Source organism: Oryctolagus cuniculus, chromosome 2 (assembly GCF_051225735.1).
Source record: "Oryctolagus cuniculus isolate XC-2025 breed Fujian yellow rabbit chromosome 2, ASM5122573v1, whole genome shotgun sequence".
NCBI classification, from domain to species: domain Eukaryota; kingdom Metazoa; phylum Chordata; class Mammalia; order Lagomorpha; family Leporidae; genus Oryctolagus; species Oryctolagus cuniculus.
Window position 1 is genome coordinate 110,478,344 of NC_142868.1, and position 15,680 is coordinate 110,494,023.

The window sequence follows — 15,680 nt, forward strand, 5'->3', positions numbered from 1 at the left end:
ACAAATTCTGCATGTTCTACTTTTTAAGTGAGGGAAGTAAAATTTAAAAATAAAAAGAGAAAAAATAAAATAGCCTTTAAAAATAAAAATAAACTAATGTAAGCAAAGAAACAAGACCCTAGTAGTGAGAACCTCCAGGAAAACAAATGCAGTAAAATTCTGAATATATTCCTGAGGATGACTCATGAGGGTCACAGAGCATTCAAAGGAATGCCACGGGGTGCTTTAGTTTTTTAAATTAATTATTCAAAATGTACAGAGACAGACAGACAGAGTTTCCACCTACTGGTTCATTACCCAAGAGACCACAAATTCTGGGAAAGGCTGGGGTCATTGTCAGGAGCTGAGATTTCAAAGACCTGAGAAACCCGCTGTTTCTGATGATGTACATTTTTGCAGAAAGCATAGCCATGCCTGACATCTGTTGGACTCTCCTTGAATTACTAACCAGTGACTGTTTCAGTATTAGATCACACCACATTTTTCCCAATGATTTGTAAAGCTGCTATGACAGAAATGCAAGTGAGATGATCATAGACGTGGAACAGCGACAGAGGGATCTGTGTCCAATATTTTCCCAGTGTATGTAAAATTGCAGACCACCTAATACACAAGCACAACTCATTAGTAATGGTTGTGGTTTTGAATTGTGGAATAACATTATTTCCCTTCTAATGTATGTGTATTATTTTTTCAAACAGTCCATAGATTGTTAGAACATAAGTACTTAATAAATGGTTTCAACCTACTTAATGGCAGACATTTCTTTTGGGCTACAGCAGGGGTGGGGAACATCTGGCCCATAGGCCACATAAGGCCTGCAAAATCTGGTCTGGCCCTTCCAAAACAATTGCAGGCAGGGCTAAAAATGCAATAAATCTATAGAAAGTTAATCTTTAAGTTGATAATTTTGGATGTTACTAATACTCAAGTGACCCTTGGAACAGACAGGTTTCCACCCCTGATCTAGAGAGCAAACTAATCACAGGTATGAGTTTGGAAAGCTGAGAGCACTCTAGGTTTATTGTTGTTTATAATTTTGTAAATTTATTTATTGGGGGCAATGACAGAAAAGACCAGGAGCCATCTGGGCAAGCCCTGAGACTCGGGCAGGACTACAGACTTATGGAGAAGGCAAGAGAGGAAAGGGTGAATTTGAGAAAGGGAGACACAAACTGTTGTGCATTGTTGAAGTCCCTCCTAGCCCATAGGGAGCTTGGGTACAAGACTCACCCAGCAGAGGAGTACTGTGTTGGGCAGTATTTGCTTACCATGCTTAGCCACTGGTAGAAATTCAACTGCCCAGGGAGCCTGGGACTTGGCTGTCAGCTGTCCACTCTCTCAGAGCAGTTCTCATCGACAGGGATATCCATACCTTGCTTTCTGCCCCTCGAGCTTCAGAATGCGTGGAAAATTCCACCTCACCTGTGGACAGGGGAGTTTCTCCGCGGTATCCCCATGTTTATTTCCTTCAACTGTTTAGAAGAAGGCAGCTGATTAGGAGGACCTCCACACACCACCATTGCATTCGTTTTGGGTCACAACTTATACTTGCCCTCTTCCCATTACGTCCTGTCTGAATTTCACTCACTCTGGACTCTCACCTATGTATCTTCGGGTGGCTAAGGTGGTGGCATGTGCCTTACTCCCATTGTTGAGCACGTGAGCCCTTGGTAGGCATTCCCTTTCAAGCCCACATGAGTGTACTTTTCTATTCCATTACCACTGGCCAAGGTTTCTGAAAGGTGCCCAGATAGGTTACCTGAGTGCCTTCCATGTTTTTCTTCTCCAGTTGTGTGAAAGCAGACCTGCCTCTCACACTGATCATTGAAGCATATATAGATTTTCTTTCACATAGGTAGAGAAAATGAAAATAGAACAAGAAAAAATTAGCAAAACAAATATAGTAAAAAAGCATGTTTTCTCTTTTTTTAATTTTTTTGACAGGCAGAGTGGACAGTGAGAGAGAGAGACAGAGAGAAAGGTCTTCCTTTGCCATTGGTTCACCCTCCAATGGCCGCCCCGGCTGGCGCACCACGCTGATCCGAAGCCAGGAGCCAGGTACTTCTCCTGGTCTCCCATGAGGGTGCAAGGCCCAAGAACTTGGGCCATCCTCCACTGCTTTCCTGGGCCACAGCAGAGAGCTGGACTGGAAGAGGGGCAACCGGGACAGAATCTGGCGCCCCGACTGGGACTAGAACCCGGTGTGCTGGCCAGTGTTTTCTCTTTATAACAGATAAACTTTCAGCAAAAGCTGAAGAATGTTAGGTCTCTAGGTAATGAACATGACACATGAAATAATAAAGAAAGCTTGTATAACTGTGTCAGTTGCAGATCAAATATTCTTTATTACAAAAGCTGTATTAACAAAATAATAATAAAGGGTTTAATTTACCAGGAATATTTAATAATGCTAAACTAACACATACAGTAAAACAAGCTCAAAAATAAAGTATGAATTTACAGGCTTCAACAGCAGGTGTTTTGCCTAGCAGTTAACATTCTGCTGGGAACACCTGCAGTCCATGTCTGAATGCCTGGTGTTGCTTCCTTGTTCCTGACTTCATGTCCCAGCTCCTGACTCCAGGTTCCTGCTGTTGTATACCCTGAGAGGGAGTAGGTAGGAATGGCTCCAGTGTTTAAGTTCCTGCTATCCACGTGGGGGATTTGAACTGAGAAACCTTCAGTATAAACATAAAAAGCAAATGTGAACAGAACAATAAAAAGGTCAATTTGACATTTGCATGTAGATGTACATAATTATAAACAAAAATTAACAAATGCAATTCAGTATTATATATTTGTATATATTTTAAAAGATTTATTTATTTATTTGAAAGGCAGAGTTACAGAGAGGCAAAGAGAGAGAGGTCTTCCACACACTGACTCACTCCCCAGAAGGCCACCATGGCCAGAGTTGCACTAATTTGAAGCCAGAAGCCAGGAGCTTCTTCTGGGTCTCCCATGCTGGTGCAGGGGCCCAAGGACTTGGGCCATCTTCTACTGCTCTCCCAGGCCATGCAGAGAGCTGGATTGGAAGTGGAGCAACCAAAACGCGAACCGGTGCCCATATGCAATGCCAGCACTGCAGTCAGTGACCTTACCTGTTTCGCCACAGCGCCAGCCCAGTGTTATATTTTTAAAATTAGGAAAACTCATTATGACCAAGTTGAGAAAGAGGTTTTCTAGAAGAGCAAAGTGGATTCAATACAGGAAATATTTTCATATAATTCAATGTATTAGAGATTGATGAGTTTAATGCAGAAGGAAAGTAACCTGTTTATTTTCAATTTCCATTAACAGCTTTTAGAAAAGAGAAAAGGTTTTTGCAAGTAATGATTTGAAGAATTTTTCTTAAGACAACAAAAGATCTTGTTGAGAAACTATTACCAACTGATTTCTCATGTGTCTGCACATCTTGTGGGCAGAGGCATTGGCTGTCCTTGGTCTGTAGTATTTCTTCAAATATTTTTGTATTTCAGAGGGCCAGAGAAGATAAATGTATTTTTGCAAAGGGCAGATTTCTTTACAGTTCAGTATAATAATGTCTCCCAGTTTGTAAACTTCAAATAGACCCATTATGTCTTATACAAGATCTGGGCTGCCTCAGCTTGTAGTTCCTGTCCTGTAACACAAAGCACTATGTATACAGCATAACCTGGCCCTCTGCATTCTCTTACAGGAAATGCAGTTTGTACAACCAGCACAAAAATGATGACATACTGGCTAACTCTATCGCTGTGACAAATAAGATGCCCTTTGTCTCTGACCCATAGTTTAATATCTTCTGTCAACATCTGTGTAACTATGACAAACTAATTTGTTAACTTGCAAATAGGTTATTCTTAAGGGAGAAAATGAAAGTGGATTGTTACGATAAACTACGCATCAAAAATCTATACCAGGCTGATTAAAATCTTAAATGCAGATTCCAAATAGGCAAAACTTTAAGAAGATAATAAAAGGGAGTCTTCATTACTTTCAGAAAAAGGAATTTAGATCAGAAAATAAAAGTGAGAAATGTAACAAAAATTGCTAAATTTATATCCTTTAATATTGAAAACTTCTGTGTATTAACAAAAGCCATAATGAAATAAAAAAGAGAAGACATACACTGGGAGAACATATTTCTAACACATACAATTCACAAAAGATTAATAGAAGAGAAGAACACTTCAAAAAGTTAATAGAAAATTCATATTATAAGAAAATGGCATGGATTTCAAATTTTCTTTGGCACCAAAACCAATGTAGTTTTAAATTCCATGGGAACCCTCATGAAATTTGTTCTCTGCACCTGCAAGTTCTGCACCTTCAGATTCAGCCAGGAGTGGATGGAAATTACTTGGGAAAACAAGTACATCGGGACTGACCATGTATGCAGTATAACACAGATTTACTTAGCCCTTACATTGCATTAGGTGTTACATGTAACGTGGAGGAGATTTAAAATATACAGAAATTAAGATTTGCACAGGTTCTATCTAAACACTACACCATTTTCCATAAGGGACTTGAGCATCCACAGATTTTAGTTTCTAAAGGGGAGTCCTGTAGCCAATCCCCCTTGGAGACCAAAGGAGGACTGCATTCAGAATGAAGAAAGAACTCCACAAATTATCAATAAGATTAAGAAACCAAGTCAAACAAATGCAAAAGTACTATGGAAAGGCATTCAACAAAAGGTAAATGAAATGCTTATAAACATATAAAAGATGCTAAACTAATTGGTAGTTATGAAAATGCAAATTATGATACAGCTTTTCCCATTCATTGGACTGTCAAATATTTTCTTGAAAATATGTCAATATTGAACATTTGTTAGAATGTGAAGCAACATAAACTATCCTTTTCTGCTAGTTGGAGGGTAAATCGATACAGCTTTCATTGGCTAATGTTTGGCATTGTCACTGGAAGTTGAACATACATATTTCTTTCTATCTAGCAAGTCCAATCCTTGGGATATACTCTAGAGAAATGGTTTAATATGTGAACAAGGAAACATTTAAAAAGTGTCCTTAGCAACATTGTTCATATTAGTAAATACTAGCACTAAACCAAATAGCCTGAAGTAATAACAAAAGACAAGTAAATGGTACCACATTCACAGGATGAAATACAAGAGTATAAATCACTGAACTCCCTCCTTGTTTTTTTTTAAAGATTTATTTATTTATTTATTTATTTATTTGAAAAGCAGAGTTTCAGAGAGCAGAAGCAGAGTGAGAGAGAGAGGTCTTCCATCCACTGATCCACTCCCTAGATGGTCGCAGTGGCTGGAACTGTGCTAATCCAAAGCCAGGATCCTGAAACTTCCTCTGGGTTTCTCATGCAGTGCAGGGGCCCAAGGACTTGGGCCATCTTCTACTGCTCTCTGAGACCATACCAAGGAACTGGATCAAAAGTGGAGCAGCTGGGACTTGAACCGGTGCCCATATGAGATGCTGGCACAGCAGGCAGTGGCTTTATCCACTATGCCACAGTACAGGCCCCCTACCTCCATGTTTTAACATGAATGATTTAGCATTGAGAAAAGGGAATACAATATAATAAGGTTACATTGACAGAAAACTCAGAAATATGCAGCATAAATATAGTAGTGTTTGGGGATACATATATATCTTTACAGGAGTGTAAAGTAGAATGAAAAAGCAGATAAAGAACATAAAATCAGTGTGAGATTATTGTTATCTCTGTGAGGAAGTGGAAACTACTTCTGGTGAGGAGCATAGATGAAGGCTTTTGGGAGTGATAGTGCCTTATTTTCTAATTGTGATTGTGGGTTCAAGAGCATTAATTCTATTATTGTTCTCTAAAAAGTTATGCAGCATAAACATTTTGGATATATAATAAATTTTGCAGTAAAACTTTAAGAGCATCTTAAATTCAAATAGAACACTGTGACAATTCCTTCAGCACATTCAGTATGGTGTATAAAAAGTCTAATATGTCCCCTGTAGTCAACATAGATAAAAGTATCTTTTTAAGTGATGTATATACATTATTCTCTTTAGTAAGTAAGTCACGTCGCACTGCACTGTAGCCTTTATCTCACACACTTGTCTTTTCTTGCTTCCAAAAAGGCTCAATGGCACAGTGAAATTGCCATTAATTAATGAATCTATTTTTTGGCAGAGTGAAGCTATGAGATATGTGCTCTTTTGCACGCAAAATGTATGAGAGAACTACAGTTCTAATGCTTTAATTTTTAATGGTGTCAACTTTTCTGAATACGTATTCCATTGTAAGTTAATATTAGAAGAGTTATATGATGAGTCGAGTAGGCAATACTAGTGGATCATGCGCAGATGGCAGGGTTATGCCAAATGCCAATAGCATTGGAATATTGATTTTCTGAAATGTAGACAAGCACTAGTTCAATTCCATCTCCATATCAACACTTCCACTCCTATTAGGTCTATTGTCAACTCTCTTTATCCTGAGATACTTATCCTTCCTTTCATTCACACACTCAGAGAAAACTTATAACCAAGGGGTTAAAAGGACATATCTGAGAGAGAAGTATGTAAAAGAGACACTGGATTGCTCAAATGAATTAGAAATTTTGATTACTACTGCTAGAGGCCAGCAATATTTGTGGCGTCTCAGGCCCAAGGGTGCCAGACTGCCTGTGCAAAAGACAAAATTAATTAATGTTTTCTGAGATTAATTAGAAAATTAAATGGAAGTATAATGAAAATCAGCATGGCCTAGCTCACTGGATTTATAAATGTGTATCACTAAATTTCACAGTTATTCAAAATACCTATGTATTACTGGACTTAAAATATGGTAAGATCAGCTATCATTGATGTGTTTTCTTATTTTTAACCTCAAGCACATATTTCCAAGTAGAACTGCTGGGAACTTCATACTATGAGGGCATTTACAAAATTTCATGGAAAATGAAATTAAAAGATAAGCTTGTTTTGGTGAAAACAAGCTTGAAATCTATTGTTAATAGAAGTCTTCAAAATGTTTATTAAAATGCATATTATGAAAAAAGTATGCAGGGATATCAAAATTTTTTGGCCTAAAGTAAATATATTGGAATTTCATTTTTCATGAGCTTTTTAAAATGTCCTCCTATTATAAAGCATAGAAGAAAATGACAGCCCTGGCATGAGTTAATTTTCATCAAAGTACCTTTATGTGATACAAATGAAAATATCCCCAAGTTTTCAGTGAATTTTGGGTAGGCTGCCACAGATCACTCTGTTGGGCTCTCTACTTAATGATCTCTCCAAATTCCATTGAGTTTTTTTCCATGTGAAGATTTTTGGTCAATGCATGTATGTCCTGTCAACCAGAGGAGGAGTGAGCAGGAAGACAGGTGAAGGAAGCTAAGGGGAGCGTCGAAAGTGCCAAAGAGCCACGTCTTCATATCCACAGCATGGAAGTGACATGACCAGTGTTTTTACCTTCTTTGAATCTGAATCTTGTTCCCTGGAAAGTGAGTATATATTAAATGTTTTCCGTATGACCCTATTGTGCTGTTAGGTAATTGAAATGGAATGAGAATTAGCCAACTATCATATGACACAGATCTTTCAATGGGTATCTTATTGTAGCTTAATGTAGCTGGCAGTCAAGAATATTCAATAAATGAAAAATGTAAGGAAAGATTTTAAGCAAATGTGACTCTTAGCAAATGAAAGAGTCTTTTATTAGGCTCCAGATGCATCCTAAGAGTGTTGCCAAACGACATCCCAAAGAATTCCAAAATTGGGTCCACTCACTTGATGTGCAGAAATCCCAATCACTGACACAGTGGTGGTGGACGAAAGTAGATATTTCATGCAAACAGCAGAGCAAGGAGCCAGGCAGCTGTTGTTTAATTCCTGGGCTCTCTGAGGAGTTAAGGATGAAGGTTCTTACACATTGAAATTGGGGCAGAAAGTGCATAATCAGCTCATGTCCAAGATCCTGGTTGGTCAGTGGACCTCATGAGATTCCTTTGATTGCACAGTGATATCATGCTCTTTAGGGAATTTATGATGGCTAGGGGGGCTCCAGATGGTCTGTGGGTTGCATGAAAGTAACAGTCACATTCTGCCCAGACCTGGAATTCTCTTACACATGTTACTCCAGGTCATCACTGACCATCAAGGCTCTCATCTATTGGAGAAGCAAATGACTCCTTAAGTCCAGTGACTAGGACCTTGAGAGGCAAGTTGGACCACTCCCTTAAGTCAGTGAATTCCGTTTGAAAAAGGGCAGGCAAGCTTTCTCTCTGTCTCTCTCACTGTCCACTCTGCCTGCCAAAAAAAGCTGGCGCCGCGGCTCACTAGGCTAATCCTCTGCCTTGCGGTGCCGGCACACCGGGTTCTAGTCCCGGTCGGGGCGCCAGATTCTGTCCCGGTTGCCCCTCTTCCAGGCCAGCTCTCTGCTGTGGCCAGGGAGTGCAGTGGAGGATGGCCCAGGTGCTTGGGCCCTGCACCCCATGGGAGACCAGGAAAAGCACCTGGCTCCTGCCATCGGATCAAGCGCGGTGCGCTGGCCACAGCGCACCGGCCGCGGCGGCCATTGGAGGGTGAACCAATGGCAAAGGAAGACCTTTCTCTCTGTCTCTCTCTCTCACTGTCCACTCTGCCTGTCAAAAAAAAAAAAAAAAAGGGCAGGCAAGGACACCTGGGGCTAAGGGAGACAGACAAGAGGCTGGGTCCAGCTTTTCAATTACATGGGTTTGACTTTAAGACTTTCACGACAAATAGTAAGAGTCTCATTCAAAACTTACCTCTGCCAAGTTTTCCAATCCAGTTTCTCTGAACTTGTTTTCTTACTGGTCTCATTATATTGCTGGATCTTAGATGCTGCGTGATAAAGTGTACATTGAGAGGAACAATAGAGTAATGAAAATCATCATCTTGATATCGCTAGGCAATCACTAGATGCAACAAGATACAACTGATAATTGATTGTGGAATATATTATGTTTCAAAACCCTTCAGATTAATAATAAACTAGGAAATATCACTTATTTCCACACCTAACTTTCCATTTCATATCCCTCCCCCCTTTGAAGAGAACAGCTGTGGTATTTTTTAAAGCACAAATGGAACATTATCAAGCACAGTCACTATTAGAAATGTTCTTAAATTTTAAGATGATTGGTACCCTTCAATTTAAATAAAATTCATCCTCTCTCATTCCTAATGTCACTTGTAAAGGTTGTCCTTTTAGTACAATGGCTACGATTTCCTTATTTAAAGATTGTGATCATAAATAACAACTAAATTCTACCTCCTTTTGAATAGATGAAAATTATTTCTCACAATGCATTGTTAATGGTTTTAGTATTTAGAATAGTGTTTACCAAAGAGTCCTCAGTGGAGTCTGATTTCAAAAGATACGTTCTTTGAAGAAAGTTACTGTTATGAAATACATCTGAGAGACACTCCTTTTTACTGGATTTATTCAGCACATCAGAAACATTAAGTCCCTGAAATTCTTGCACAAAAGACTGGCTTAAATCTGTGCAAACATGTTTATCTATACACACATTTTAAATGTACATCCACACAGATCTATTATATATCAATTCAAACTCTACATTCCCCACTGCAGGAATTGGACTAATTTTTAAGATTGCTATCCTAGAGTCTCATAGACCTATAAGCAGTGTTTGGCAATATGTGATTAAATAATTCAACTAAACTCTAGGGAAAAGAAAAATTTAATGCCATGATACACGTAGAAATATAATAGTATCCAACTTAACATATCATGTATCACATCAAACTGAAATCTAATTCCAAGTAATTATAAGTTTATTAAGTAATTTGTATATTTCAGTTCCTTGAGCAAATCATGTTGTTAAGCAAAAGTTATAGGAAGCTTTGTTTTAGACTGGGCTCCTGCACAAGGCCCCAGCTAAGCAGACCAAACCAAAATGAAGTTACTTATGCTAAATGCCCCATCATCAAATTCAAACTTTAAGGAAGCAATAGATCTCAATTCAGACCAATTTTCTAGACACAAGGAGACTCCATTCGACTTGAGTCAGCATAAGGAAGTCTTAGGATGGATGTCTGGCCTAGAGGTTAAGATGCTGATTAAGACATCCACATCTCATATCATAGTGCGTGTGTTCTATACCTGACTCTGCCTCCTGACTCACTTCCTGCTACACAGACCCTGGGAGGCAACAAGTGGGAGACTTGGATTGAGTTTGAGCCCCCTGTTTTCAGCTCTGGATCAGCTCCAGTAAATCAGTGGATGAGAGCTCTCTCCTTTGTCTCTCTCTCTCAACTAAAAAAAGAAAAAGAAAATGGTCTCTGCCTTAATCCTTACAGAAAAGGAATGTGAGGTAACCCAATGCCACCCAATCGAGTTTTCCCTCATTGTTCTCTCTCCATGTCCGTGTCTTACAAAACCCACTGTTCCACTATTGCCCAGTGGCAGCAATTCATTCTATTTTCTAGAAGCTATTGCCTGAGTCATTAGCGTCCATTAAATCTAAAAGCAATTTTGCTATAATTTTGTCTTTTGACCTTGAGCTACTTCAACAGTGTTTCCCTCAACGAGCTTTGCTGTGGTTCTCACAACTTAGAGGTGTCAGCATCCCCTGGGGGTCCTCAGAGTCCTCAACTTTTTCCATGCTCCTGGCCAGCCCGTCCATCATTAGCTCTGCAGGTGACTCCCACAGTCACCATACTTCAGACGTGCCCCACTGTTGCAACTGGGGTTGTTTCATTTGATATTTTATCCCTCATCTCCCATTCCTCATCACATCCCTGTCCCAAACTTAAGATACAAAAATAAAACAGTGGGCAAAGTGCTAACCTATTAAAGAGGTGATTCTCTCACCATACACAGAGTATGGGTTTAGCTTACAGAGGGTTCCGCTACTGACAGCAGCAAACTACACCACTACCTGTTAGATTAATGATACAACTTAATTTTAATGTATGAACTATTTTTTTTGCTTGGTTTTAGTCAGGTACTCACCTCTGTCCAGTTCATCCGGGGAGTGAGCCAGTGAATGGGAGACCTCTCTTTCCAACTCACACACACATTCATTCACTTTTTCTGTTTCTCTGATTTTTAAATAAGCAAAATAAGTAAATCATTTAAAACAAAATAGTAGTGGAGCCGGCACTGGGCCATAATGGGAAAAGCCACCGCCTGTCATGCCAGCATCCCATGTGGGAGCCAGTTCGAGTCCCAGCTGATCTACTTCTAATTCAGCTCTCTGCTATGGCCTGGGAAAGCAGTCGAAGATGGCTCAAGTTCTTGGGCCTCTACACCAGAGTGGAAGACCTGGAAGAAGCTCCTGGATCCTGGCTTCAGACTGGTCCAGCTCTAGCCATTGCAGCCAACTGAGGAGTGTACCAGTGGATGGAAGACCTATCTCTCTCTCTCTCTCTCTCTCTCTCTCTGCTTCTCCTTCTCTCTGTGTAACTCTGACTTTCAAGCAAATAAATAAATATTTAAAATAATAATAATAATGTCCACTTCAGAAAAACAGATCCTACAATATGGATGAGGATAGCAGGTGGTTGGGGGCAGAATTAGATGAACAGACTCCAGGGCAGAAGAGGAAGAGCACACACCATGAGGGACAACCACACCAGCATGATGTCTCTGTGGGAGGAGGCGAGAGGGAAGGACCCAGAAGCGGGGCTTTACTGCCCATTTAAGTCACACCACCATGAAGTGAACCCAAGTAAAGGGAAGTGTTACGTGGAACAAAGGAAGAAATAGCACCACTGGGTGTCAATTTCACATGGATCTAGTTGAATCTTGGTCTGAAATCCATTTCCTAACTTGTTTAATTCCCCTTACCCAAGGAGTAGAAAGCTTTGCTGCCAGCGTTTCTTTTAAGAGCAAACTCCCAACTAACCTGGAGTGACTGAATGCTTTACAAGCCCTTCATTCAGATTTAGCATCAAATAAAAGCATCCTGGTTAGCATACAAACCTCTTCAACAGGAAGCCCTTCAACAGCCTTGCTGAGAAATCTCCACTTCGGTAAAACCAGGCCTGCAAAAGCATACATACAAACGTGGATTTTCTGAAAAACAGTCCTTCTTGTTCTAAGATAAAATGTAATAGCAACAACAAGAAGCAGATTTTACCGATTTTCCCTACTGCTTTCCACTTTTAATGTGCTCTCCCATGCACAGGTCAGTGGCACCCATTGGATGCCTTTTTGCTTGCGTTTTCCTTTCCATTCCCCACCACACTCCTAGCATGAGTTTTATTTCATTATTGTTCAGGTAGTGCTATGGATAAAGACCTCAGGAAAAAAAATTGCCAGTGCCCAAGACACCGTGGTGGCCTTTTCACTGTGTAATTATGCTCACCCGTGATAACACTCAAGGCATGCCTTGTTGGTGGCAGCACGCAGGCCTTCTGTTCACAGAAAGATGGATTGTTCCTGCAGGCCTGATGGTCTTCAAATTATCTTAGTGCAGAAGAGAGAGCAAAGTGAATTTTGTTTTAACTCATTTTATTTCTGAATGTATTTCCCAGTAGCTGGGAGGTTGTGACTGCACTAGCAGTCAAGTCAATTGTTATCTGTGGGACTTGATTATGTTTGGACCTGGTCGCTCGTTTTGAGCAAGACACAGTTAATGAGGAGAGAAATGAAAAGTGCATTGAGTCACAGTGTGTTTGTGGTAATTTGTGACACATTTACACCACTCAGTTCTTTGTTTATTCCTCCTCCTCACGCAGGTTCTGCGGGAGAAGGAGCAGATAAGCGAATTCACTGGTAGACAGTTAAGGGTGTTGAAGGTAATGAATCTCTCTCTTTCTCTCTCTGTCTCTGGCTTCATTGTTGGCAGTAACTGGGGCACCGTTCATCTCTTCGGTAAAATGCTAGGGAAGCTCATCTTAACGAAACATCTTATTTTTCCATTACTTCTCAACATATTTTTCATTGACATTGCATGTTTTTATTTTCGCCATGTACTTTGTGTGTGTGTCTGTGTGTTCTTTGCCACTTTTCTAAATTATAGACCATTAAACAGTTCACAGTGTGTGTTCAGTAGAAATGTAAAAAAGTGATTGGATGATTCTAATTAAGGAGAGATTTTGTTTCCACTGACTGCAGATCAATGGTGGGTTACATTAAAGCTGCATTATGTGATGAGTTTAACACAAAAGAACAGCTGTGCTAAATACATATTTCAAGACATACAGGTAGGCAAAATAACTATAAATTCTACTTGCAGAAGTGTGGGGAAACATAAAGGCTAATTATTCACTACAATCATTATTAGTTTCAGTAGAAACTATTAAGAGTAAAACTGGGGAATGTTCAGTTATTTCAGGTTCTCACTTTTTTCTGAGTCCTTCAATATTCTGGTTTTAAAATGATATCCTTGCAGTCTGATTTTCAATAAAATTTATAAATGAATCAGCTTTTCTTTTTACTTTATTTCTGGATAAGGAGTTCTAATTGAGGAATAGGGATGTCAATGTAGTCTTATAACATACATAACTCTTTGTCATTCTCTTTAATCTACTGCCAGATAGGATTAATTTCCCAGAAATCTGATTTCCTCTATCCAAGTTTGAGGTAATATGGTACAGTTTTCTGAATGATAGTCAACAACACTTAATGACTATTATAAACTCTGAGGGACATGGAACCAGTGATTAATAGACATACAGAGCAGAAAGAAGGAACAGAAAATATTTACAACTGCCACATAACTTTATTATTATTGTTGTTGTTGTTGTTATCATTATTAGACAGTGAGAGAGAGAGAGAGAGAGGCCGGCGCCGTGGCTCAATAGGCTAATCCTCTACCTTGCAGCGGCGCTGGCACACCGGGTTCTAGTCCCCGTCGGGGCGCCAGATTCTGTCCCAGTTGCCCCTCTTCCAGGCCAGCTCTCTGCTGTGGCCCGGGAGTGCAGTGGAGGATGGCTCAAGTGCTTGGGCCCTGCACCCAAATGGGAGACCAGGAGAAGCACCTGGCTCCTGGCTTTGGATCAGCACGGTACACTGCCCGCAGTGCACCAACCGCAGTGGCCATTGGAGGGTGAGCCAACAGTAAAGGAAGACCTTTCTCTCTGTCCCTCTCTCTCTCTCACTGTCCACTCTGCCTGTCAAAAATAAAAAAATAAGAATAAAAAAAAAAAAAAAGAGAGAGAGAGAGACCTATAGGAAGAAGGAATTTCAGTAAGTTCATAGAAACTGGAATTAAAAGATAAGTTTATTTTGGTGCAAAAATGCATAGTTCTTTTGTAATATGTGTTTTCCCCGAACTTTAAGAAGATGTCTTGTATGCACAGATTTCAATGTTTTTTTTTTTTTTTTTGCACCAAAATAAACTTCTTTCAATTCTGTTTTCCACAAATATTTTGAAGTATCCTTAAACTTTCTGTGCTATGGTTTTTAGTGTGCACCTTGTTCCTGTATTTATTTTGAGGTTTTCCTTTATTTCCCAAATATGTGAAATCTGCATATGTTACATCATCTATAAATTTGGACAATTTAAATTTCCTTCTCCTTACACCAGATTTCTTGTAAAGGTTAGCATTATTTACAATTTATGGGAAAAATTTTTGAGATGCATACCACTGTTTTAAAATTACTTGCCAGTCTCTCTTTGCACAGATTTAGTGGAAATTGGTACTGGGTATACATAGGGTGTTGAATTAGTTTTAATTGCTTTTTTCAATAAATATGTATTGAACACTTGCTACACGCTAGGCAATGTTATTGACTCTTGGGATATAGCCAACAAATGAACAAAGGAAACAAAAATTTCTACATTCACTGAATAAATATTTTAGCGCAATGACCCTGCTTTTTTTTAAAGATTATTTATGGGGCCAGTGCTGTGGCGCAGTGGGTTAAAGCCACAACCTGAGGTGCAGGCAGCCCATATGGGTGCCGGTTCTAGTCCTGGCTGCGCCACTTCCAATCCATCTCTCTGCCATGGCCTGAGAAAGCATTGGAAAATGGCCCAAGATCTTGGGCCCCTGCACCCACGTGGGAGACCTGGAGGAAGCTCCTGGCTCCTGGCTTTGGATTGGTACGGCTCTGGCCATTGCGGCCATTGAGGAGTGAACCAGCAGATGGAAGACCTCTCTCTCTCTGTCTCTACCTCTCTCTGTCTCTGTAACTTTGACTTTCAGATAAATAAAATCAGTCTTTAAAAGATTTATCTCTGTGTAGCTCTGAAAAGATTTATTTTATTTATCTGAAAGAGTTACACACAGAGAGAGAGAGAGAGAGAGAGAGAGAGGTCTTCCATCTGCTGGTTCACTCCCCAAGTGGATGCAACAGCCAGAGCTAGGCTGATCTGAAGCCGGGAGCTGGGAGCGTCTTTCTGATCGCCCACATGGATACAGGGGCCCAAGGACTTGGGCCACCTTCTACTGCTTTTCCAGGCCATAGCAAAGAGCTGGATAGGAAGTGGAGCAGCAGGGACTCAAACCAGTGCCCATATGGGATGCTGGCACTGCAGGTGGTGGCTTTACCTGTCATAACACAGCGCCAGCCCCCAATGTCTCTAGTTTTGCAGTAATTGTTTTTGTTCAACAGGCAAAAGTTTTCTTGGGCTTCATTTATGTATGTGTGCATTTCTGTATTGTTACTTGAAAATACAATTAGCATGGAAAAAAAACCTTTTCTTTATTAAGCCCTAAATAAGAATTCAGTGAATGCTGATGAAGAAATGAATATAAAGTCATGTCAGGAATTCTGAAGTCCAGAATTAG

At 39.9% G+C, this 15,680-nt stretch overlaps 1 long non-coding RNA gene across 1 annotated transcript; it reads right to left on the minus strand.

The window, feature by feature from the left end:
* Positions 1-2,326: 2,326 nt before the first annotated feature.
* Positions 2,327-12,031, minus strand: LOC149127988 (uncharacterized). Its single transcript, XR_016230189.1, has 3 exons — positions 11,923-12,031; positions 8,738-8,813; positions 2,327-2,681 (listed from the first exon to the last, which is right to left on the minus strand). It is a non-coding gene; the product is annotated as an uncharacterized LOC149127988 (long non-coding RNA).
* Positions 12,032-15,680: the final 3,649 nt, after the last annotated feature.